The following is a 27,880-nucleotide window of genomic DNA, read 5'->3' on the forward strand; positions in this document are numbered from 1 at the left end:
CAACAAGCGGGGAAATAAAACAGTAACAGCACACCTGGAGGAGCAAAAAAAAGGTGGCACTGCCAGCCAGCATTAAAAAGGACTTGAACTTTGGAAGCCCTCGATGGTACACGTTCATTATCCAACAGTCTTCCCTCTCTCAAATATCCTTTTGAGGCTACACAGCTCCAAGTCATAGAACATTTCTGCTTCCACGGGGTTGTGCTTAACATTCATTTAAAATTATTTTATCCAAATAAATGCATAAGAAAAATAGTTACAATTTATTCTGTCTAGAACCCCACTAGCAACTACTCCTATCCCTACCCTTCCTCGGAAATAACCTTGCATCTGAGCTATTTCATTTCACTATAGAATGAAGTCATGTTTACAAGTAATTTTACATTTCTGTTTATAAGCAGAGAATCCTATATACGAACATTTTTCTGAATGTTTACATTAACAGGAAATTCCAAATTATTCAAAGAAACACCACATGTGTCATGTTTGTCTTATAAAGTTGAGTAGCAAGAAAAGTATATCACAACGCTGTCTGCAGAGAAACATTCAGATGACAGTGAGTACACACAAAATGGGCAATTCCTCCATTTTGTAAGCTTCGCAAAAGCTGCAACTCCTAATTCCTAAATTTTGCAATCTGCACTAGCTTAATGGAACATATATACAGAATGGCTCATTTGGCTCCTATCCCAGGATGCTCAATATTTGATAAATCGGGCGTTAAAGTTGCAAGAGGTTGTCACTTAAGAGTTTCATTCTGCGTCTCTGCTCAGCAATGCAACGTGTGTTGACCATCCTCCTATTTCAGTTTCGGTAATCACTCTACTCTCCTCACTTTGACAGTGAGCTCTGCAAGCAACCTCTTTTATCGTTCTCTTTTAGGGTTTCTATTTAAACTATTTTTTACATACTCAATAAATATGACTGAGCATGCCTCTTTAGCATCAGGTTTATAAATTTATGTATTTAGAAAGCTATACCGCCAGGATTTGTAATTTGTTGCTGGCTCAAAACAAGGAATAGAGAATTTATGATTGGCTAGTAGTATTTGCTGGAAATATGAATATATGTCATTTAAAAAAGAAATAATAGAATTTATTTTAGGCAACTAATCTACTATAGATTTAAAAAATGGATATGTTGTATTTTACAATTGATTTTAACTTGGTGAAGTTTTTTGTTTTGTTGTCTTTTTAAAAAACATTTCTGAACTTGATTTATTCTATTTACAAAAACAACCTCATTTTTATCGTTGTGTTTTAATAGCAGCTTCCTTCCTAATATAAAACACTTTTCAAAGCCCCTATTTAGTTCAGATCATGAGACTTGTGTGTATGTAAAATTTTGCTTATTTTAAGGAGATTTGTAATTAATAGACAATATTATATAAAAAGCTGTTAAGAACAGATATGGTCAAATTTTTAGAATGATATAAAATATATATACATATCTCCAAATTCATCATTATAAACATTAAATGTGTACAGTTTTTTGTACATCAGTCATATCTCAATAAAGTGGTTTGAAATTAAAAAATAAAATGTAAGGAGATACTCTAATATAATTTGGTTATCATTTTATCACCAAATTATATTATAAATATACAATTTGAGTCATTTTAATTTTTTTTAATTTTTATGTTTATAATTAAATTGACATTTGGTATTATTTATACTAGTTTCAGGTGTACAGCATAATGGTTAGACATATACATAATTTACAAAGTGATCCCCCCAAATAGTCCAGTACCTGCCTGGCATTTTACATGGTTATTACGATATTATTGACTATATTCTTTATGCTGTGCTACATACTTATGACTATTTTGTAACTACCAATTTATACTTTATAATCCTTTCAGCTTTTTCACACAACCCTCAACCTCCCTCCTACCTGGCTACCATCAGTTTGTTCTCCATATCTATGTGTCTGTTTTCATTTTGTTTGTGCATTTATTTTGTTCTTTAGATTCTAAATGGAAGTGAAATCATATTGTCATTCTCTGTCTGACTTATTTCACTTCGCATAATACCCTCTATGTCCATCCATCTCGTTGCAAATGGTAAGATTTCAATTTTTTAACGAATGAGGAATATTCCATTGTGTATATGTACCACAGCTTCTTTATCCAGCCCTCTATGGATGGGCACTTAGGTTGCTTACATATCTTGGTTACTGTATATAGTCCTGCAGTGAACATAGGGATACATATATCTTTTCCAATTAGTGTTTTGGACTTGTTTGGATAAATACCCAGAAGTAAGATTGTCGGGTCATACGGTACCTCTATTTTTAATTTTTTGAGGCACTCCCAAACTTTTCCATAGCAGCCGTACCAATTTACAATCCCACCAACAGGGTTCCTTTTCCTCTACTTCCTCACCAATACTCGTTTTTCAATTTATGGATGATAGTCATTCTGACAGGTATGAAGTGATATCTCATTATGGTTTTAATTTGCATTTCTTAGTGATGCTGAGCATCTTTTCATATGTCTGTTGGCCATCTGTATGTCGTCTTTGGAGAAATACCTATTCAGGTCCTCTGCCCATTTTTAATCAGATTGTCTTTTTGATGTTAAGTTGTATGAGTTCTTTATAAATTATATATATTAATCCCTTATCAGATTATCATAGGCAAATAACTTTTCCCTTTCATTTTGTTGATGGTTTTCTTTACTGTGCAAAAACTTTTTAGTTTGATGTAGTCCCATTTGTTTATTTTTTCATTTGTTTCCCTTGACCGAGAAGATGTATCAGAAAAAATATTACTGAGAGCTATGCCAGAGTTTACTGTCTATGTTGCCATCTAGGAGTTTGTGGGTTTGGGTCTTACATTTAAGTCATTACTCCATTTTGAGTTTAATCTTGTATATAGTATGAGAAAGTGGTCCAGTTTTATTTTTATTTTTATTTTTGCATTTATCTGTCCAGTTTTTCCAACACCATTTATTGAATAAACTGTCTTTACCCATTGTATATTCTTGGCCCCCTTTGCCATAGATTAAATGACCATGTAGGCATGGATTTATTTCTGGGCTCTCTATTCTGTTCCATTCATCCATGTGTCTGTTTTTGTGCCAGTACCATGCTGTTTTTATTACTATAGCCTTGTAGTATAGTTTGAGATCAGGTATTGAGATACTTCCACATTTGTCCTTCTTTTCAAGATTGCCTTAGCTATTAGGGGTCTTTGATGGTTCCATATAAATTTTTGGATTATTTTTTCTAGTTCTGTGAAAAATGCCATTTGTTTTTTGATAGAGATTGCATCGAATCTATAGATTGCTTTGGGTAGTATTGACATTTTAACAATGTTAATTCTTCCTATTCATGAACATAGAATATGCTTCCATTTATTTGTATCTTCTTCAGTTTCTTACTTCAGCGACTTATAATTTTCTGAGTATAGGCCTTTTACCTCCTTGGTTAAATTCATTCCTAATTATTTCATTGTGTTTGATGCAATTATAAATGGGATTGTTTTTCTTAATATTGAATCTGAATTATTTTTAAGTCATCCAGACTTTATTATGGGCGGAAATGTGAATTTTAAGCTGTGTTGGGAGGAAGGAAGGAAGCTTTTTTGGTGTTCTATATATTATGTGACTCCGAATTATATTTCCTTGGATATTTCTATCCAGTAGGTAGACCAGAAATGTCCAGCAGGATGTGTTAATGTTTTCATGAGGACTGTCAAAGACAGTAAGCTAATATCTACTTTATCTTCTTTTTAAAAATTTAATAAAATCTCTAAAAATACCTGGAGATAATTATTCCATGAATGTTTCCCAACTTGTGCACAAAAAATAAATTGTTAAAGATATGTCATTTAATTTATTTTTAAGATATATTTTAAGTGTTAATGTTTATACATCTACCTATTTTTAGGTATTAATATTTTCTCTACTCTGTAAAATTTTAATATGCTATGATAGTTAAAATTTTAATGAGCAAAAGTAGGAATCAAATCACAATACAGATGCCAATATACCTATAGGCCAAAGTGAGATCTGTAAGTGTAGAGACCATTGAAGGAACATTTATATAAATAGAAGAAACCTCTGTAAACTTTTAGTATTCCTCTGCAGCTTAGAGATTTAAAAACCTTTGCCACGTTAATCATCTCGGTATGAGTGGCTTTGACCTTGAGCCTCTGGTACACTTCAAGATAGTTTAATTTACAGTATTAACCTAGCCACAATAGATATCACATTCATAAGCAGCCAGTTTGGCATCCTTTGAAAAGTAAGCAGATAAAAATAAAGATTTTTTTCAATAGTTAGAACACAGGACAAGCAGTTGGCATTTATTAATTTCTTTCATTTCTTCCACACTGTGGAATAAAATGCCAAGCATATCGATAATGTTTCAGACAAACCCATGAGTCATATTATCACCACTGCACAGACCCCCTAGAAGCAGAGTAAGAAATTAATAAACACTTGAGAATTTATTGATGCTTGGGTTATTTATTGGATTTGCCAATGATTGGCTACACATGGAAGAATATTCCACAGGAATATTGTAATTTATTCTACAACTTCTTTACTACTTAAATATTTGAATTCTATTTCTTACACGAGGACTATTTTTTCTGCTAATACAATGTAAGTCCTTACAGACATTAGTTCTATAAGTAATATCTCTAATATTTTTAATTAGCACTAGATGTACTATCAGTCACTCTTCACACTGAATAATAAATTGATATAATCGCTATTATTTTATTAATTCATTAATAGTCTGCATTTTGTCATTATTTCAAAGTTTTTTTCACAAAAACAACCCTTAATTTATTCAGCTAAAACGTGTGCATATGCACATATGAATTTGCATATAATTTAAGATGTACATAGACATGTTGAATTCCATCTATGGCCTTGTTTAGATTCACAACTTCGTACTTGATAGACAAGGGGGTATGTATGCATGACAGCCTTGAGCACAAATTTGAGATTTCCTACCAGATTACCTTTACAGTTCATGCAGAGACAATGTGATCTACATCTAACTTTCTGTTGTTGCCAAATGATCCTTTTCAAAACATTTTCTTTTATAGTTCGTAACTAGCTAGGCATTCTACCATACCACTGTTGACGTCCTCAGTGATGTCACGTGATGCTGGCCATCAGCACTGCGGCCTACAAACTGAGAAGTCACTGGGCTCTCTTTAATGGTTTCCCACAGATTTCTGGCCAAAGATCTGTACTTCGTCTGTCAGGAAATATTGACAATCTGACCAAAAGTGCTATTTTTGCACTGTGCTTAATGTTTTTCTTTCCATCTCTGGGTGGTTCTTTGAGGGTGTTGATAATCAGGGCAGCCAGAAGGTACCACTTCAATCTGGGCCTGTCTGTTCTGAATTGTCACTTCCTTTGTAATCCTGACCCTTCTAGTCACTGGTTGCCTTGGCAAAGTTATCACCTCTTTTGGAGACAGACTCTGGGGACCGACCTTGGGTGCCAGGGGACATGTAGTACCAATTTCCCCACCGCCGCACCTTAGGTATATGACTTTTCTTGTTGGGGTCCAACTTGGGCGATGTGGTCAAGGCAGCTGGTATGGGATAAGACCAGACATGAGACCACCGAAGAAATCTGTACCTTGGCCTCCTCAGATCAGAAAGCCCTTGCCATAACTTTTAAATATTAATCTTTTGTTGTAGAGAGCGCTATCTCGTAAGCAAATATTATAATAATATTTCATGTATACATATATTTTCCATATAATTTTGTTATGTTCCATAGCACAGCCAAGAACCTAGAAAGATGAGAAAACAAACAAAAAGCAACTAAATTAGATATAGGTAAACATTTCAATAGATGCAAATATAGGTTTTGATTTAACTAAAAACGTACATACCTTGCATTTTAGTCTAACACTCTATTATTAGAAGTGTCCTTCATATCTTCACTAAAAATTCACATACTCTTAATTTAGGCACAATCTGTACAGACTCATTAGTTGTCTCGCCAGCATGCATTGGATTAGAAAACAAAATGTTTGTCAGCAGCAGGAATGCTAGCAATATTGGGAAATGAATAGCAAAAAAAAAAAAAAAAAAGAAATCTCACTAAAGAAGTAAAAAACGTAAGTGCTAGGTTCTTAATGAGTAGAGTGACTACCTAATAACCCTTGAGAACCTTTGGGTTCTCAGTGCATGCTTCAAATAATCCTGTTCTCCTACATCAGTTTAAAAAGAAAAAAAAAAGGTATTACTTTTGATTTTAGCAAGTTCCATTAAAGAATGGTCAAGTAACAACATTTGGCTTTTATCATAGTAACTAATACAGATCAAACAACTCAGTTTGTTAAATTATAACAAATTAAATGTAGTTGTGATCTTTTTTGCTCACTTGTTTGATGCAAACTGTATATGTCTTTGTGAGTACTTGAATTACACTAAAGTTTCTTCTGCTATTTCTGATGTTCAGTAATTTACTTAGGTTGTTCCCAGCTACTGGGATTGCATTCGTGAATATTCACATTTATAAGGTGGAATACACAAACATATGGGGGATGCGTACTTGGCGACAGAACCAGAGTGCCCTGTAACCTGTTACAGAGAAATAGTCAGTTTGGATAAATTTTGCTTTCTTTTCCTGACAGAACAGTTTCGGCTATCCTGCTTTTTGATACCTTTGATTGCTCTTATGTAAACAGTAAAAACACTTCGCAGCTATAGTTTTTCCAGGGCTTCCAGGCAGATATGCTTTTAATGGCTTCTTTCAAGTCTTCCTAGGAATGTTTCAAAAATGGTAGGTGAGAGGTTGGTGCAAAAAAAAGTCAACGGTCTTAAGGAGAGTGCTGCCGGTACAAATAATGGATGTCACGCTTTCAGGTCTGTTTCAGAGATGGTTGAATTTTTATGTTTCTCTCTGAGAGTTTGCTTTCGCTTAACCCCCCTTTCTTTTCCCTGTATCCTCACCTAACCCTAGAAATTATTGTATTTGGCTTAAAATTACTGAAAAATGCTCCTTAATACTGGGGCAGTCTGGCTAATGGACTTAGGTCAAAATAATCGATCCTGAAGACAAGGAAATCCACCCAAATCCTATTTTTATGCTATTCTTAATTTCATTACATGCTTGCAGACACTCAAAGCTGGGTTCAGAAATGCCAACTATTACACAGCATTTAAATCCATTTGCCTCATATAGGTCTGTTGTGTAGGAAATAAAATATTTCACAAACACACTTTTATCTCCCTTTTCCCTGTCTCCTACAAAGGTTAAAACATAGATAAATGGAGAAGAGAGGTACAAAAAGAATTGTTCAACATAAATATGAGAGATACTGGTTAATGCCAACATAGTGTTTTTTTCTAATGCAATATAGAGAATAAAGCAATAAAAAGATAATGGTAAATAATTTTCATAGCATAGAAATATACCCTAAAGCCAAATAACAGTGTAAAAATAATAAAATTAGCTTTAATTATAGCTATGCAATTCTATATTATTAAAATACCAGACAAGTCCAGCACACTAACGTATAAATATAATTATTTTAGAGTCATTGAAAATAGACAGAAAACAATTTTCTTATATTATGGAACATAAGAAATACAGTAAAATGTTAAAATATTGTTCTATTTTGTTTGTTTATTCAATATATAGTTACTTCCTGTCTACGGTGTGCTAGATGTTCCCCTACGCCTGAAATCTGTGGGGGAATTTTTCCCCTTAGGACCTTACATCCCAAAAGGGGGAAACATGATAAACAAATATAAAACGTATGTACTTTGTTAAATGATAAAATGTATTATAGAGAAAAACAAGGCAGAGAGAAAAATTAAACACAGAGGTGTGAAATGAAATTTAAAATAAGGTGGTAAGGAAAGAGCTCCCTGAGAAGGAGACGTTTGAGAAAGTATAAAGAAGCTGTTCATGCAACTATAGTAGGCAAGAACACTCCAGGGACAGAAGCAGGAGTGCTTTGGCGTGTCTGTGAACAGCAAGGTGGCCCAGAATGGCTGAACAGAATGGAGGAGGAGTGTAGCATATGAAGCCAGAGGACCAGCAGGGGAGGTAGAGGAGGAGCAGCCAGTGAGGTGAGAAGAATACCAGGAGAGTGTGCTGAGTGGAAGCCAAGGGAAGAAAGTGCTTCTAGGAGAAACTGTGTTCAGTTTCTGATATTCAAGTAAGATGAGATCTAAGAAATTACCCTTGGATTTAGCGATATTTTTGGTGATTTTGACAAGATCAGTTTCCTATGGAAGTGGGAGTGAGAATCTATGGACAAGTCCAATTGGGATATAGCAAGCAGAGATGCCTATTTTGGGCAGTTTTGCTTTAAATGGGACCAGATAAATAAGAGCTGGGGGGGGGAGGGTAGTATTTTCTTGTTATTGTTATGGTGCAGAAGTTGTGGTATATTTTCAAGATGGTGGAAATGATGCAGTTGAGACTGAAAAAAAAAAATGATGTTTTCAGGAAATATCAGAACATCTAGCACCCAAGTTAGAGGGGGGCCTTAAATAAGGTATGTTCTGCATGTCCATAATAGTAATTGTGAGAGCAGAGTATATGCACACTGGCGCACATGGTCGAGTTGACGAGGAGGAAGAAACAAAGTCTGATTACTACAATTTTCTTAATGAAGAGGGAGCCAAGTTGAAAGAGAAGGAGTAGGAAATGGGTGCTAGAGAGTGAATGGACTAGGGTAATGTGATTGCTCTGAAGCACCACCGACCAATGCTATTGGTCATGAATTTTAAATGAGACAGGATCGTTGTGTGTTTTTCTTCAGCTAGTCTACTGCTGAGTGTGCATGCAGAGTGGGTGGAAAGTTGGATTGTGCATAGTTAGTGTTTTGCCAGACTAATCCAGTGAAACAAGAAAGAGTGAGGGAGTAGAGGATATTTGCAAGGAAGGGATCATGATGAAGGACACAGTGTTTGAGCTGGGTAAGCAGGAGAATATGGACATGAAAAAATGAAGGACAATGGGGAAAAGGTGGCGATATCGAATTTTAGGCCCTAGTGAAATGTTGGAATGAAAGTTCTATAAAGAGTGGATTAGGAGTGATGGTTTGAGAATGGGATGTGCAAATGTGAAATGACAGGGGAAGGTCAAAATTATTGACAATAAAAAGGCCTAGAGAATGAGTAGTTGGAGGTAAGGTAAAGAGCCAGATCATTGGATGAGAGGAGGTCAAGGAATAGAGAGTTCCTATGATCATCTACCTGGATATTATGGATATTGCAGTCACCAAGAATTAAACCAGGAGAATATGAGAAGATCCAGGAGCTAAGTTTTCAAGAAATGATGCCCAGTGATGTGGAAATCTCTAAATGGCCATGAAAAGCAGTTGTAGTATGATAATATGAGATTCAAGACATATTTTTAGCATAGGGAAAATAATGTGCTGTGATGGGTACCACATTCAAATCAAGTGATATGCAGTTCATGGGAGTAAAATCAGGTACCACCCAAGAGTGAAGGAGCAAAGAGGCAGAGTGGATTTGTTGGAAATGTCACTGGAGTACCAGTGGAAGGGTTTTTAAGAATTGGTAGAAGATGAGAGAGATGTCAGGACGTATGGAGATTATTTTATGGGGGTGAGGGCCATGTGAGCCCTGCGCTTCTAGGAATAACTGATAAAAACAGATAAAAGTGACAATAAGATTAGTTCTTTTTTATCTTTGAATTGAGAGATAATTGGCATGTAATGTTATCTTAGTTTCCTGTGTACAACATAATGATTTGATATTCGTATATATTGCAAAATGACCACCGCAGTAAGTCTAAGTTAACGTCCATCGCCATACAGGATTAGTTATGACTGTATGAGAACTCGAAGAATGGTGATGAGGCTCCACAGTGTCAGTGAGGAAGAGTGTGGTGCTGGCCAGGAACATGCAGAGTCCCCAGTCCCTTCAGTCCCTTAAGGGTGATTTGGAAGCAGGGAAGCATAGTCTTATCTGAGGCACTCAGATCTCTGGCGTCCTCTTGACTCCTTTTACCCAAATAATGAACTCTTTCTTAATGAAACAGGCCCCGTGTGACTCATCCATTCTGGTCCTTTGTATACCAGCTCATTGGAGCAGAGGCTCACAACCAATGCTCTTGCTTTAAGTTACTTTTGCAACTTCCATTAAATAAGAATGAACATTATACCACCCTCTTTCTACCATTTATTTTTAATGCACACAGTCCATAAGAACGCATTTTTTTTTCCATCAGCCCAAGCTTCATATGGACAATACATTTTTTTTAATCATTCTCTCTTTAGTTCAAAGTGCTTTTTCCCCCCCAAAGAGCAACTGTGAAAAATAACCGTAATAAGTATTTGAATTATTACTCAAAGAGCATAAGACTTTTTTACTCTTCAACATAGAACATCACTTTTAAGTCAAATTAAGTGAACCCCGAACCTTAAAAGCCATTATAAATATGCATGCAGTAGACATACAAATAGACAAACTATGAAAATAATATCCTGATAGCTACCTCACTTTTTTTTTTTTTTGACTCACCTACAGAGCTAGGATTGGGCACATGGAGGAACATGAACTTTCTCTTTTTTCTGGCATTTTACTGTTCTTTTTATAGCTCCCTGTGGAAATATCTACTCTTAAGAGTTAAGTCATGGGGCGTGAAGTATGTTTGAGCACTTCTACTAATAGCAGGCAAGCCACACTCCTTCCCACTGTTCACCCTATCCCCAGCACTAGGAACTATGGTCCCACCTATGCCCTCAAATGGCCAGGATGTCTCTTAACTATAGTCATATGTGCATTTAACACATTGGTGTTACACTTCACCTCAACACTAAGGATGTGGTGTACATCGAAATAGGTTAAGTCTCTGTTCTCATAGAGGTTACTTTCTAGTCATAAAGGCAGCTATTAACAAACATACAATCACAAACTGAGTCCCTCAGAGGAGAGAACAGGTCTTTAATGGCATATAAAGGTAAATATATCCGGACCGTGTGTGAGTTTCTGCACGCGCGCGCGCGCGCGTGTGTGTGTGTGTGTGTGTGTGTTGGGGAAGGTCAAGAAAAGCTTTCTCAAAGAAGTAATAGTTGCATGAGCTGAATTTGAAGGATGGATATAATTGAGTAGGCATAAGGAGATATAGTCTAACCAGAGAGAACAGCATATGTAAATGGCCTGTGGCAGTGAGTGAATTGCACATTTCAACATTTTAAAGAAGGCCAGTGAGCAGGAATAGGACAGAGAAATGACTTGGAGGCAGCCTGAGCACTGTCATTATATACAAACAATTATATCGTGGTCATCTCACAACTTCACGTAGGAATCATTTGCTCCTCCTCTTTGGCAATTCTTGGCATGGTCAATCCCAATTATCTCAGCCATATTGAGAACAATAAAAGTCGTATATATGTTACATCTTAAGCATCCACAGAACTCTCTATCCAAGCAAGCTCTAGCTCTTTTTTTCACAACCAGCTAAATGTTACATCTCCATCTCAGCTACTTTCATGTTTTTTGTCTTTATACCATATAACCCTTACCAACTGTATTACAGTATTGGCTTTCCGTATTATGCTCATTTATAAAGACTGTAAATGAGGAATCCAGTACCTCACAGAGTGACTGCATAATAGTAAATTAGGTCAATATCGTATTGTTTAATAAATGTTTTCTGACTTAGCCATTTCAGAATCTTCAGATAAAGGCATCACACAGAACATCTTTTTAGTCTCTGTGCATGGACACCATCTCATGCATGTGTTAACTGAAATAAACAACAACAAACACATATGTTTCAACTGTACTTAATAAGAAAATACATATGTGAAGGTATTTTGAAAAAAAAAAAAGGTTGACTACAGTAAAACAAATAGCCAATGTGATCTTTAACTTATCTGTATATATTATAGCAAAATGTGGTTATGAAGCTATAACTTCAGAAAGCTGAGCTTTCAGTGGAGGATATGTTTATTATCCAGGATTTGTCATCTATTAGGAATATTCTAGCTTCGTTGGCTTCTGAGAATTAAGATTTTTTTTTTTTTAAAAAGGCCTAATGTTGTAGAATTATCAACAGTTTTTCATTCATCCCAGGTTTGATTTTAATATCCAATATGTACAGGAGAATGAACTGTATAAATACCCAACCAAATAAAAATGATTCTTTTAAAAGGAAACCTCAGAAATGTAAGGGTCATAGACTGAAAATATCCTTTGTCCTCTTGGGTGTCTCCGGGCATATTAGAAGGAGGTCTTTGCATTCCATCACACAGCAAAGTTTGGAGTCTCTAGTGTGTCGGATAAAAACTTTTTGACCCAATTGTTGGGAATTTTACAGCTCTTTTCAAAACAAAGCTGAGTCAAAGTGGGATGATAGCATTCCCAATGTATTTATTTATGGTAGGGATGTTCGGGGAAAATATGACATTGGTAATTGCCATTACTTAATTTTAACTATTTAAGTTTGAACTTTCAATTGGAACATTAAACACTTTCTGTTAGCATTCCCCATTGTATAAAATGTCAAAGTAACATTAATTGCTCATTTTAAATGTTCTTGTTTTATTTTATTAGCATACACCTACTAGTCATAACTTATTGCTTTAAAGAAATTCTATGAAAATACGTGGCAGAATATGTTCTTTTAATATATGTGTTTATATACGTATATAAGTATAGTATATATATACACATTAAGAGAATACATATTTGTGCGCGCGCACGTGTGTGTGTGTGTGTGGTGTGTGTATCTCATATAACTATAAAGAGTGAAAGATTTTTTGTTGTTGTTGTTTTTGGTGAATTTTGATCCATTGGGGGAGCAAATCTGATCCCAAACTTCAGTTCTTTAGCAATAAACATTCAAACCTAAATAAGAAACACTGCCTCCGTTACCCTTGGTTAAGCTGACACAGTCTGTAGGCTGATCCAAGGGAACCATGCTTGTTATTGCAGGCATAAAATATCACTTTAAAGAAATTTTCAATTTGCCCTACCATTTGTGGACTAGAACTAGAAATGTTATAAAACTAATAATTGTGTAAAATAACACTATGTTCAAAACATTTTGTTATTTTTCTCCGAAATATATGGATGCTTGAATGAACTCTGTGACAGAGAAAAAAAACTTTAAATAGCAATTAAGACATTTTTTTCTTATTTCAGCATATAAAGACAAGGAAATGTAATGGTTTTAATAATTAAGGATGCAGACTAATGCACACATTTTGCAGTACTAATAAAAACTTCCTGTTATCATCTCTTTTTTAAGAATGAAGAAGGCATTTCCTTAATGCACTTCACTGATTCGCTTGCCAGCTCTGTTTAGGCTGAGTTTGATAATAACATTTCCAAATTGTAAAAGTAAAAAAAAAATATAGCATAAAAAGTGACTTTGGTCCAACTTTCCAAATCAGTTAACCCAAAGGTTAAGTGCTACTGCACTTGACCTAAGAGAGAATTTGGTCCCCTTTTATAAGACCTGAGTGTAAAGAATAAAGAAAGCATTTTTCTTCTTCTCTCTTTTAAAGAAGCCACATGTAATGTTCTCTGAGTTAAGTTTTACCATTCATAATGAATGCAGCCTCGCCATTCAAATGCGACCATAAGTACACAGAAGATAAGAATTTAATTAAATGTAGATTAAAACCAAACAGGAAAACACACTAGCTGATAATTTTATCCCATCCTCTGGCCATATTTTTTATACTTCCTTCTTGTTCTTCTTTGGGCTATAGCTTATCAACATGCCGATAGTACCATAACTCATTACATCTGATGGTGCAGCAGAAATATGCAGGCTCTGTACTTGGATTTCCAAGGCACTTAAAATGCAAAGCATGTAAATGTCTCTGTTAAATATACTAGTGTGGTAACACTGGTGAAAAGGAAGTGATTCTGAAGAAATTCTTAAACCTCTCACAAGATACATTAGTATTGCATAGTAGCAAATGGAATTTTCAAAGTGGAACCGATTCGTGTACGCATACGTATGTGACTTGTCTTAATTTTTTGAGATTGAGCTCCTTTAGCAGTTGTCAACTTTGAGTGCCAATCAACTTGTTTAGTTTACTTCTATGTATGGAGAGTTTGGTATATAGGCATTTATATCTCTTTATAGAGGAATGGTGTTTTTTTTTCATTGTTTACCATAATATAGTAACACATCATCTTTGTGCTTAAATGTTGCTCTCATTAATCTTAAATAAACCTCTCCCTAAATGCTCTCCTGTTATTTAATCTGAATCTATTGAGATTGTGAAGGTCGAGGCCACAAGACATCAGTGATAAAAGTCTGAAGGGACAGAGGCTTTCATTATGAAGACAATTAGTATATATTATGCTTCGTCAGTTTATCTAAGTTTTTTTTCTAGTTCTTATCATCATATAAATAGGCAGTGATCAGTTAGAAAAAATGTTGGTCATTGTAAATGAAGACTCTAGACCAAACACAATAATTTTCAAATCCAAAAGAGAATACATATTGGATCTGTTAATTAAATATTAGGCTAAGGTTTACAATGCCAGTGCATCCTTCAGTATGCAATCTTGATTTTTTAAGCCTAACAGAATCACTTATATGTTTGCGTTCTCTGTATCTAAAACTAGGAGCCCTAAGTAGTGGAAAACTAGCATAAAAATGAGGAAATTCTTTTTTCTAAAGGAAAATAATAGGTTGCTTTTTTTTTTTCCGGCAATGGGTTGTTTAGTTCACACTGATTGATAGGGGTTTTCAATTAAAATCTCAAAAAATGATTTAGGTTTTTTATTTTTAATGCAATTTTAAAGTTCTTGATGGTTTGAAGTACTAAACTAATAGCACCAATTTCTCTACATTGTCAAATGATCACTTTGCATTCAAGTTGATATAATATGATGACGCATTGACATGGCTGCCAATTTTGCCTTTAGGAATAATTAACTCAGTTCTCAAAGGTACCAAAAATTTCACCATCTGAAGAAACATTGTTTGATAGAGTGAACCTTATATTTTCTTGCCATTTAATTCACTTGGAAAAATGAGAGTCACAGTATAGATGTAAGTTAAAGTGCCGATACTAGCTGAACATAGTGGCTTTATTCAGACAGCTGGAGACATTGCTGAGGCATCAATAACACTCTCTGTCAACTCATTTTCCATTGGTCCCCTTTTCATAAATTAGTTTCAACGATGATATGAAGAAGGAACAAAATAAAACTACAGAAAGGAAAACTGAAGTGCAAAATGGAGGAACATATTTTGGGATTTTGAAAGAATATATTTAAAATGCTTTTGTTTACTAAAAATTTTTAAATGTAAAAATAGTTTTAAAAACTCACCAAGTAGCATGCATATATCTATGTAATGTGTAGGAGGTACAATCCCTAGTCTCTAAGGCGTTCTAGAAAAATGATAATTTAAACAAACAAACAAACAAACCTCCCTGGTGTGCCATGAGAACTTAGACGTTAAGTCTAGTAAATTATTTTCTTCTATCAAACATGTATTTGATGGCAAAACGAGAACGTTTCTAGACAATTCGCTTACTTTGCATGCTGCAGTCCACCTTAGACTGTTTTCCTTTAAGAGTCCCGAAGAAACTTTGAGAACCCCCTGCACACCATGCAGGACACTTACAGTACATCCTGGTTGTGTTTTGCTAGCACTGTGAACTCTTTAAAAGCGGTGACAGAAAGAAATCTAACAATGGGCGGCGAACACACGATGTAATTATCTATCTATCTATCTATCTATCTATCTATCTATCTATCTATATCTATATCTATATCTATATCTATATTCCTTATTGTTGAATTGTACACCTAAAACTTACTGGATTTCATTAACAAATGTCACCATTAAAAAATAAAAAAAATTAAAAATTTTTTTAAAAAAGCAATCCTCTATGCTGTGCCAAAAGAAAGGGAGGCAGAGAAGAATTTAGCTATCCAGGAAAATGCTATTCTATTATCTTTAATATTTTATCAGACTGGAAATGATTTCAGTTTCAGAAGAATTAAGAATTTAAGAATGAATATTTTAGGGAGAAAAATATGGAGCTAAGGGTATGCAGGATTTCTCCTTGGCCACATCGAGGAGTGTCAGTGACAGAAAACGAGAGATTTGTATTGGTAACGCTTTGCCAAGGGCACAACAGAGAAAAAAATGAACTAATATTTATTGATTGCGTGCTGTGTGATGAGATTTCATATATCATTGTATTAAAAATCTTATTTAAAAAAACCTGTAGTCTGAATGGTCCACATCTTACGTATGTAAAAACTGAGTCTCAGATTGTGTAACTTACCTACTATCAAAGAGCTAATCGGTTCCAGCACAAGCGGAGATCTGTCTTGGTAGCATCTGTACTTGTCTCTGGACAGACTGCAGAGAGTATGGTTTTAGTTCACTGTACATGTATTATATCTGAAATGAAATTGCCTTATTAAATTAATTATTTGAAAAAAGTACCTTACAAGCTGCTCTATACTAAAAGTCTGTTTTAAAATTTTATTTAAAAGTACATAAAATTGCGATCTTTAAATCAATATAATTCAAGGAAAATGAAATTAGATTAGTATAGCAACATCTTTCAGGAAATTATAAAATCAATGCATATTTCCAAGGTAAGCGTTAGGAAGTCACTTCCATCACGATTTTATTGCGGTGCTCGAAAGATTAGGAATTTTACTCCATTCACCATATGTGTCTATGTCGACGACGTATCTTTGGTTACTACGTTTGGTTCTCTTACGGCTGAAATAAGCGAGAGTAGTGCTCAGAGTTCGTTTCAGAACAACACTGGCAGAGCACAACCAATTTTGCCAAGAGGGAAATTGGTGAAATCTATCTTAGAAGCAACTATAACATTTTAAATTAAATGTAAGGAAAAAAAATAAATGTAACTGTAAGAAATCCATTTTGGAGGAGAAACATACAAAAAGGATTTTTATAAATACAAGCTTACCTTGGAATAAAGCTATTAAGGAGAGCTTCAGTCACCCATGATATTTTCACTCTAGCCTTTGTCTGAGGGAGAGTGTATTCTCATCAGGCTATGTAATAACTGAATTATCAGTTAAGTCCACAGACTTCTAAATGAATGCAAGGTAAATTTTCCCATCAGATTTGGTAATTTCTTCAAAGTCAATCAGGGGCAAATAGGGAAAAATGAAGAGGGAAAATGTTTCCCTACTATACAGATTCTACATTTTTACTAGTGCTCAAAAGTACAAATTTGATTTATTTCCACCTTTCTGAATTGTGTTAACACTACACAAGAAAACCAAAATAGATTGCAAGAGTCTGCATAGCCAGGAAGAAATTATATCTCAAATAATTAAATAAAAATAATTGTAACCGAGACTAGAAGTTAACATATTATTAAAATATTTCTGTTAATGGGTAGTTTGAGTCATCTCATGGCAGTGGCAAAATTGGAAGTCAGATTGTAATGAATGCATGTTACAGCATTAAACAATAACACATTCTTCCCGGGAAAACGAAAATGACAGGTGTAGCCATTGATGCTTCAAGCATATACTCTGACCTCAAGACTCACAATCTGCTACAGTCTGTAGAGCACATACTGTGGAGTCAGAATTGTGCTGAGAGAAAGAAGGACTGGAAAATGGTTTATAGGAACTTCATCTTATTTACCGAAAAATATGTATTTCAATGTCTTATGGAGATAACATTTTAAAAATAAAATGGAAATGAACATCTCCCTGACTGCTTGCTTCTCTTCCTCATTTTCTTAAGCACAAAAAGAGGTTTATGAGTGATGGAGGCTATATTTATATAGCTTTTTAAATGGATGATGCTGTGGTATTTGACTTTAGGTAGATTTTTAAAAAAGTTCTTGCAGCTCAGTGTCTCCGAGTTATATTCAAAACTAGATTCTTGCTGCATTTTTTTTTTATTTAAATGGTTTGCCTTGCTGATCAGTGCTCATAGATTTCAGGATTATGCAGAAGATGAAAATAAACTAGCATTAGTTGAATTCATATTTCCGAAATTCATTCATTGTTACATTTTGTAGTTCGCTACAGATCATTACTTTGCGCTTGGGTTTGCTCATATTTCCAATTTTGTCTAATTCTGAGTCACAATTTTTACATTATAACTCATTGAAGATTTTATTTTTTTTCATTTCCATAACCATTATTTGAATCATAAAAAACTGCATTACTGTATTCATAACATACTGCTCATGTGACAGTTTTTGAACTTTAATATTCTTTTCTGTAATGTGCTGGCTTAGCAGCCTATAAAAGAGACATATTGTTTGTAATGTTTCTTACCCACAACAAATGATGTGATTCTGGGGTTTATGAAATGGCAGTAGTTTTCTAAATTTGTGATTCTTCTGTGTTCCATCGTCAAGAACAGTTGTACATCTGCTCAGCACAGACTTTCCGAGACTATGAACTTTAATTGAGGAAAAATAATGAGGGTTCAGGGACTACTGATACGGAGTCGGCTGCAAAGCAGGTGCCCTGCTGCCAGATCAATGGATTATTTACTCCATTGTCACAAACAGGAAACAGTTGGTTGTTTGTGGTGACTACACGCATATTTTAAAGCCTGTGTACATATTTTCTCCTTTCTTGTCAATGTAGAACATTTTAAATAGTGCTTGGTTTATGATTTAACATAACTATATAGAATAAGTAAACAACACTCGTTTTATTTTAATAATTAACCACTTTGCTTGAAAAATAACTTTTAAGAGCGATTTCAGAAACATGCAACATCATATGAGCTTCCAGCCTTGCCTCTCCATTGATAAGGTGGCATAAACCCTCTATATGATTGTCTATATAATTTTCTGCCTCTTTATAGACGTTAAAGGCAGGAAACCTTTTTTTTTCCCCTAAATACATAGGGAAATCTAAACTATAAAGTGTAGATAGTTTTAGAATTTCATTAGGACACCCTGAAAGTTTATACAGGTTTTGCAAACCACTGGCATAGAATTTTCTCATGCTATAATTGGGAGGTTGAGGGGGCTGGGGCGTGGGGTGGCAGGGGGCAAAGCTCAGAAGTCTTTTCTGAGTGCATAAAGCAAGCACGTGGGGCTTTCAGTAGCCATCTGATGTCTGAGTGTGTTGGAACCATCTCCGACACACCTGAGCAGGACCAACCTAAGAGGCTAGGGTCACCTCAAGAGGAGCGTTCTCCTCCCTCAGCGCTCCTCATTAGCAAACCTAACAAAGGGCTGCGGGATGCCTGGAATCAACTGCAGTCTCCACCATGACAAGTGACTTTTTGTGTTACATAATGATATGCTGGGAATTTAAATCCTAGGTTCTAGGGATCAGTGGTTTAAATTCTAATGATGGGTTGCATGGCATGAAAGTCTGGCTTTTAACACTTGGAGGTTACAGACAGTTGGAACCATGCCATAAACTTTGTACAGGGCGCCCACTCACGGACAGCCCCTCTAAATGCTCCAGGAGTTCACACGAGCCTCATCTCTTCTCCCCAAATGTGATTTTCCCATTCTCGGGAAAATCTTTGTTTTTCCCATAAATGTCTCTTAATTCCTTTTGGAATTGGGATTACTACTGGAAGTCTAAATTATGCTGGAAACAACTATGACCAGAGAAAAACAAACTTAAGAAAAAGAAGCTTGAAGTTTTAAAATGCAAATGATTAAGCTAAATCCATTAAATAATTAGTAATTTCAAAGTACATTTAACCAAAATATACTTGACAATCTGATGAATCTGCCTTTAAGTTTAAAGACACTCTGGTAAAAATAATAAATTTCTCTTGTTAACTATATATTTATTGCTATATGATGTAATAATATACCAGTGCATCTTTCCCACCAAAAAAATGGTGACAAAAATTAAATATAGAAATAAAAATAGTACTTTCATTTCCATATTTAATGATAGTATTAAGATACTTTAATACTATTCATACCAAATAATTGCTACTAGTTAAGTGTGTCATTCTGTAAGTGAGGATTGGGTTTATACAGATGTTTCGGCAAATGTTTATGCTCAGTATGGGTCTTGTAACATTGTGTTAGAATTTCTATCATGCTGTTATATATTTTAAGAATACTGTACTTCTGTTTAGATTTTTAATTCATGCTTACTATTACATGCAAGTAGTCACTGCTTACTATTTTTCTCTGTTACTAATTACAATAATAAATGTAGTTTTTATAGTAGAATTGAATTTCCCATCAGTGCTATAGGAATAGGCACAAATGAAATTCACGTTTTTTCCAGTGGGGTAGATGGGAGTTGTTACTTTAGCATCAACACAATTTCCTTTGAGTCCAAAAGCTAGAGTGGGAGTCAGGTAAAATTACGATTGTAAACAATGAAATATGTGGTTGCTTTATTTCTATCATGAAAGGCTTAAATTAAATGATAATTGAAGTTATTTAATTTATGAGCAAATATTCAACTGGCTTTATAAAGAATTTCTCAGGTCTGCTGTCTTGAAAATATGTAGCATCGGAAGTAGAATTACTCATTCATACATATGTGCTTTACTCTAGACAGCAGAAAGTACTAAGGTCAGGCTTCCACATTCTTTCACACCGTGTGGAGACAAAAAGTGCGAGATGGAGTGACATCAATGAAAATTCTCCGAATAAAAGACATCGGGGTAAAGTCTTTGTCTAGTACTCCTGATCTCTAGGAATGAATATTGTGCCCAGATTTCTTGTGTTATGACCTGCCCTTCTCAAGTGAATCTAATTTTTCAAAAAGAATGTAAGAAATCTGAATTGTAAGAGGAGAGTGGCAGTGACTTATTTTTTCTATCCATGGAGATAAAGGATGTGATATTTTCCCCCTCTTTTTAACACAGATGTGTCTGAGGGATAACAGAGAACAAAACGAGGACAGGAATTATAAACCCAAATATAACTGTTGCAAAATTGGCCCTAGTCTTAGGAGATCTGAGTAGCTATTGTTAAGAGGAGATTTGTAATGGGTGAACAAGTCTGCCATTGATACAGACCTTCAGTGTGTCTGCTTTCCTGCACTTTGTGATGGTCAGGAGAAATTCAGTGTGTGTGTGTGTGTGTGTGTGTGTGTCCACACGTGCAAGCGTGCACACGTGCATATACCTGTGTGTGTGTTGCTGTTGTTTTACTAATTGTAGCAGCAGTCTCAGAAGAAACAAGAAAGGCTAACTATTTTCAGGAAGATATTTAGTTGAATGAAAATGTGGCAAAATGCTGAAACCTTTGTTGTCTTGAAAATGAAACTTGATTTTCTAGGAAAAATAAATATACATAAGAATAAAAATCATTGAAACTTCATGATGATTGTATTGACATAGTAAAAAATTATTTTCCAACTGAAGTTTCGAGTCTATAATAAAACCTTTATGTCAGAAATTACCCTAATGTAAGGAAATTAAAGGATGCTGCAAGGCTTTCAGAAATGCCATTTTCAGACTACCTTCTGATGATTATTGGTCTCTTTTTTCTGTAAAGTTCTATAGAGAATATATTTTAATTAGCTTCCACTTGATACTACTTCATACACATGGCCCAACTCTGACCCAATGTCTGATCATATAGAATACATTACAAAAGAACTGGCCATTTGAGTGCTTTAATATAGCTTTGTATTAATGTCAGACATCATTTAGACAAGGCATTAAAAGTGTTATTTTAATGAAGGAAATGTGTTGGGTAGAAGAGGCTTAATCTTTATAGGAAGAACAATTTCAATTAGCTCTAAAATATTAATTCGTTCATACAACTATATACTCTAATGTATTTGGCTACAAAACATCTTATGAATAATACATGCTAGAATCCACTTGTCTTATGATGTAACTAATACTGCCTTTAAAAACAAGGGTAACTCATTTTATAACCTCCATGAATCAGTTAAAATAAAAAAAAATATGTTTTAAAAATTTGACCATTTTTAATGTTGAAGGCTTTTTCTCTACCCCTTCCCCCAAAGTAATTTGTAAGGCTATAAATAAAATATGCAATCTCCAGCTAGTGAGATATTGAATAGGTTTTAAACATGATATGGCTATCTGTCTTAAAGTTTTAAGGGCATTCTTATTTATTTGTTTACATGGTGAGTATAAGATATTCTCCCTGGAAACAATTTGTCTCACTGTGGAAAATGTGAAAATATGAGAACAGAAATAACTGCATACCTTAATCCTACTATTGTGTTTCCGGGAACTAAAAATGCCGCCGTTCTGGCTTTTACTCTCCTTGAATATCTCCCTGAGGCCTTATCTCCCCGTTGCGCTGGCTGTTTATTGCAACATCTTGGCATTGGTTTTCATGGCTGCGCATGTGGCCGTACCTTAAGGTGAGTAAGAGTCACATAGGTAAAAATCCTGTAGCCCTTTTGAAAATATGCTGTTTGTCCCTGAAGCTAAGCAAAAGTCTGGGATCACTTTGTAGACTTCTTAGGGGCTGCCCATACGAAGCAGAACATGGGCGGCTCTAAAACACTTGAACGCTGTACACCAACATGGTACACATGTCTCCTGGCTTGGATGGCTTCAAAGTTCCTGTTACACAACAGCAAAGCAGCTGGAGAAGGAATGTAAACCTCTGCTGGCCAGGGAAAGGTTTCCTGCATCCTGACGAATGCCCCTAAACAGGCTAACAGAGTAGGAACAATGGCTTTCCTATAGGTAAGCCTGAAAAGCATACATCATCTTCTGTGACTCTCATTATCATCAGTGGCATTGGTCACATTTCGTCTGATTAATTCTCATGTAAATGAAAACTAGATTTATTTTAATATAATTCCTGTGTAATGGAAGACTGGAAGGGAAAAAGTGCTGAGTTTCATAGCAAGCAAAGAAAGCCACACAAATGCAGTTTTTCAACTAGGTAAAGGAGGCTTTTGTAGTAGATTTCATGCAGCAGTTGGCATTGGCAGTATTGCAAAAAGAGATGTATTCTGTTGTGCTCTGTTTGATCAAGTGCTAAACCCGTGTGATCAATAGAGAGACAGATGTCGGGTGCAGATGGCGATGCCGTGATACCTGGGGCAGCGCGGGCCTGCCAGAATGACAGAATGGGAACAGGGAAGAGCAGCAATGCAACAGAATGTGACAAATGAAATTAGGGTTTATACTAGTCGATAATTTACAGCTAATACAAAGTGACAGAATTTTTCAGTACCCAGTATATTTTACTTCCAGTAATGCTATAGCCAATAAAGGCATATTTCATGCAACATAATAAAATGAAAGCTGTGGGGAAATATAGTCCAACCATTTTTATTATGTTACAACTTTTAAAATTGATCCCTGAGAGAATACTAATAGCATGCATGTCTTGTTAGAGTGACGTCTAAAGGCATTTTATCTCCAAATTTATAGCGGCCCCTCATTGCATATTAGACTGGACTCATAAGTTGAAGACAGATCACTCCATTGAGCAAAATGCATATGCTTTGCTTTAAACTATATTACGAAATACTGTTTAAGTCTGTTTATAAAATTATAAAAACATTAATTTCAACATACTAAATAATTTCCTATATTAATGAGAATGTTTAAGTAGTCACCTGTGTAATTAAAAATGAAAATCTAAACATGGTAAAATTTTTTCTTCACCATACTCTAAGCCAAAAGCCATAGTCAATATATTTGAAATACGGTTTGTGACTTTATTTCAAAATACATTGATAAATACTTTGAAGTGACAACTTTCACAGTAATGGTTAGTGAATCTGTTGATGTCCTTTTGTGACTTAGCCAGATTCCATATATTCTTGAACACAGACACACGCACGCGCGCGCGCACACACACACACACACACACACAGGCTGCAGTGACCTGCTACGAGTCTGGGAGAGGTATAGGGTGCATGAGCAGGGCAATCACCTCAGCTAGACTATGTGGTGAGCTCTCCTCCTTCTCTGGGTTTCTGGTGCTCTGAGGCTGTGCCGTGTCTTCTGCAAAACATAACTTCATAGAACTGCTTATCTGCCTGGAATCTCTCACCCCATCCACTCCCCCTTTATTCAAGTATTCACTGAGCAATAGAATCCTAGCAGCCTTTCCCAGGGTTCTTGTCATCATACCCAAGCGAAATGCTAAAGCTAGAGTGCCCACAACCAGGGATGGTCTTATGGAAGGCACCTTGAAGAGTACAAGAGTTTCCTAACACTTACACAGGTACAGTCATGAACAAGACCTATGACAACCTGGGACTGGCAAATGCTTAATAATAATAGTAGGAGATAATCCATGCCTTTAACACTGTTTCCTGAACGCCTGCTGTCTAGATACAAATGAAGACCCAAGACATATTCTTCAGTGACAAAAATCACCAACATTTTTCACTGGCTCAAGTGGGAACATTTATGAGCTATGGCATCGGTTGAAGGGGACAATATCATGATGTTCATTGCAGTTCTGAAAATTTGGGGAGTCTAACCTATTGGAAATAATACTCAGCAGTGGAAATACACACGCATACACACACACACAAACACACACGCACACACACTATTTACTCTGCAATAACAATAACAGTTACTTCATATAACAGCTAGACTAAATTATACCTATTATCCATAGTTATGTCAGAATTCAAGCTAATTTTAGTTTAGATATAGGCGAACCCAGGGCTCTAAAATTTATAATTATTAATAGTAACATAACAATAATGTTCTAGACATTCCAACAGACATTATGCTTTTGGGTTCACTAATTCAGTTGTTCATACTATCTTAACAACAACAAAAACTCCTTGCTTTATTTTTTAGGAGCCTCGTGAAATTTTAGTAACACATCGATCAAAAACCTTAACTAGACTTTTAATAAAGGAGACCAGGTTCAATGTGCATTCCTTCGTTATTCTAACCTACCAAATATGAGAGCTGTTATAGAAAGCATTTTTTAACTCTGAAGACTCATACAGAGAGTATGCCTCAGGTAGTTGGCTTATTACAATATAAATGGATCATTCATTTTTGGAAGACATCCACAGCTGCCCCCGCAATCATTATAGGAAACTCATGCTTGAAAGTAAAGGCCTTCCTGGTCTGTGTTAACAAGCATTTCTTTATTTAGATCACGACATTTCCTTCCAAAGATATCTTTAATATGCCATTTCATAGGACCTGGTTAGAGATTAGCAAGTTTATAAGATATTTAACTGGATTCTTAGCACCATTTCACGCATAAGGAACGATGAGTAAGTTTAGGCTCACAAAAAACCATTTCATTTCATTTGCAAGCTCTAAAAAGTCACCTGGAGTTGTCTCATGATAACAGCATTTATTGGCATCATCACTTTACTCCATCTGTCAATTTGTCTTTGAACCAGTTGAAAGGAACCAAAGTACCAGCCTTTTAATTTTAAAGGTGAAGAAAGGCCCAGAAAGATTAGATGAATTTCCCCCACACACAGTAGCACAGGCTGTATCAGAATCCAGTTCTCGACTTTGCCATCATGGCTGAAGTTAAACTAGCCGACTTGGGTTCTCTTATCAGGACAAGACTGCTCTCCACAATATTAGCCTCATGTATGCTTCATGAGTCAACTCAAATCCCATCTCTTTTCCTAAGGCTTCCCCAACTACTGTTGGCATAATGATTTTCTACTCTCCTAAACTCCTGTAATGAGCGATGTCTGTATAACCATATGATCCCCAGAACAGTCCCAGGAAGAAGAAGCTATTAGCCCATTTTACAGATAAATGAACTGAGGCTCAGAGAGAATAAAGCTTAAAAATTACCAAATTATAATGGAAGACACAACACAATTTGTCATCTTGACAACCTTTTAAAATGTACTGTTATGCCATAGTATCTCAGTTTCGCCTGCCGCTATGATGGAGGTGTTTTAAAGATGAAGTAAGTCTTTAAGAACATACTTCTAAGAATGTCACGAACATTTTGTATTCAAGTATTCACTGGCATCTCAGTGTATTGGTGCAGTGGGATCTAAGGCTTGCCTAAGAGTCGAGCATCATGGGACAGGAGAGAAGAATACTGCCACCCTTTTGTGAGTGCAGGCTAAGCAATTGGAGAGAACAGTCCATGTCTTCTGTCACAATGCTCCACATTGCCTTGATCAGTGTGTGGTCCATGAACAGAGGTTGAGTAAACAGCTGAATAAATTAATGATGAAAATGATCTCTTACTTGCCACCTTATTTTTTGTGCTACCTAATCTAACCAGGTAATACTGGCTTATAAATTACAATTTCAGGAATAAAGTAAGTCAGTGAGACTGTGCCTAGAAATTATTTTTTCCCATTTTTCTAAATTCCTGCTCATTTTATGAGTATACAAACCATGCATTTAGCCATAGAGGGGCTCAGGAAAATTCCATGATGCTCCAAGAATGCAGGACTGAGCATTTCCGCTTTGGCACTTCTAGTGCCTCTTTGGACTCAAGATAACTTGACTCATTGATTTGTGTAAAAATATCTATTTCTCTGAATTCCCTTACAAACCTTTATATATTACTTCTCCTCTAAATAATATAATTAACTCAGGAAAGTACAGAGCAATGGAATGAAAGATTCTTTACAGACTTTAACAGTATGAACCTTTCGTAAAATGTTATAAGGAGTTTGATAAAAAAAAAAAAGTGATTCCAAAAATTTAAATTTTATTATTTGATCCCCAGCAATAAAATGGAAACTCAATTCATTAGTGTAAGGACCGAAGCAAATAAAGGGAATGAAATTGATGAATATAGTATAGGAGAAACGTTTCAGAAACTCTTTGTATGAAGATGTAAGTAGTGGATTCTTTGAGTGCTGCTCCTTCCCATAAAACATATGAATTTTATATGTTAATGCATGGCCTTTCAAAAGTCCCTTTGAAAATCAATTATACTGCCATATGTGTTCATGACCTATTCAAGAATATGTGTCTAATGATATTAGTTCCGAGATGGTGCAGGGTCTTAGAATGAAATATTTAACTTTTCATACTTCGATAAAATTGTTCGTACTCTGATTGAGTGACAGACAGCGCACTGATATTTTTTCTTTTTTCTTTTCTTTTTTTTTTTTTGTAATGGAGTTTTTGATAAGACTGGCTCCACAGAGTTAACACAAATTCTGCTTTCCAATAAAGACAGCCACCCAGGGTCCTGATTACAGGAGGGGTCATAGCTCGCTCTGCTATCTATCCTCTCAAACCTTCATTCTGGTGTCACCTATATCATGTTAAGCTGGCATAACTCCTCATGAGTGGGCACAAGGCCAGCATAACAGATGGCACTGAGCTGGGCCTGCCAAGGGACCCGTGTGTGCATCAAGTCTGACTATTAGGAATGGAGTTCCCATCCAGGACTGTTGTGCATGTAAATATTTTTGCACATTTATAGTTTTTATTTTTTAAATGTATGCCCCAAACTATGTTACACTCATACACATACACACACACACACACACACACACACACACACACACCCTCTCACAATTGCTTTAGAGTCTTTTAAATTAAATGTTTAACCATATTTTGAATATAAATAAATCCAGTTTCATTGGTACAGTACTGATAACACATGATGTAATCTTTTATGTTAGGTCAGTGTTTTTAATCTAGCTACATTGTTAAAATTTAGAAGATCTTTATTACTATGAATAGTATTTGTCATCTTCATTTATCTATTAAACTAGATTTATAAAAATTTATATTCAAATTTCTCTAGGTAATTATGAATTGTATCTAAAAATATGCATATTTATATAAAATACATACTAGAGAAAGAATAAAAAGATATCAGTCACAATGACTATTTCTCCTTTTTCACAGTATCATTGCTCTATCTAGCTTAAAAAACTTACTCTGTGATCTAAGAAGCAAAACAAAACAAAATCTCAAAAATTTAAGACTTTCTGTGGAATTAAAATATAGGTGAATCCCAAGAGTTTGGGTGTTTTGCAGGCAATACCTTTCTTTGGATTCCTAGCATGTAGAATATTTGCAAGTGCATATTTAGTCCCAAAGTGCAGCAAA

At 35.2% G+C, this 27,880-nt stretch overlaps 1 protein-coding gene and 1 pseudogene across 3 annotated transcripts in view; one reads left to right on the forward strand and one right to left on the reverse strand.

Moving 5' to 3' along the window:
• Positions 1–27,880, forward strand: part of ZFPM2 (zinc finger protein, FOG family member 2) — a 418,253-nt gene that overhangs the window by 355,293 nt on the left and 35,080 nt on the right. The gene's annotated exons all lie outside the window — the stretch shown is intronic.
• Positions 5,056–22,518, reverse strand: LOC118612037 (annotated as a pseudogene).

Source organism: Rousettus aegyptiacus, unplaced genomic scaffold (assembly GCF_014176215.1).
Source record: "Rousettus aegyptiacus isolate mRouAeg1 unplaced genomic scaffold, mRouAeg1.p scaffold_m13_p_15, whole genome shotgun sequence".
Classification (NCBI taxonomy): domain Eukaryota; kingdom Metazoa; phylum Chordata; class Mammalia; order Chiroptera; family Pteropodidae; genus Rousettus; species Rousettus aegyptiacus.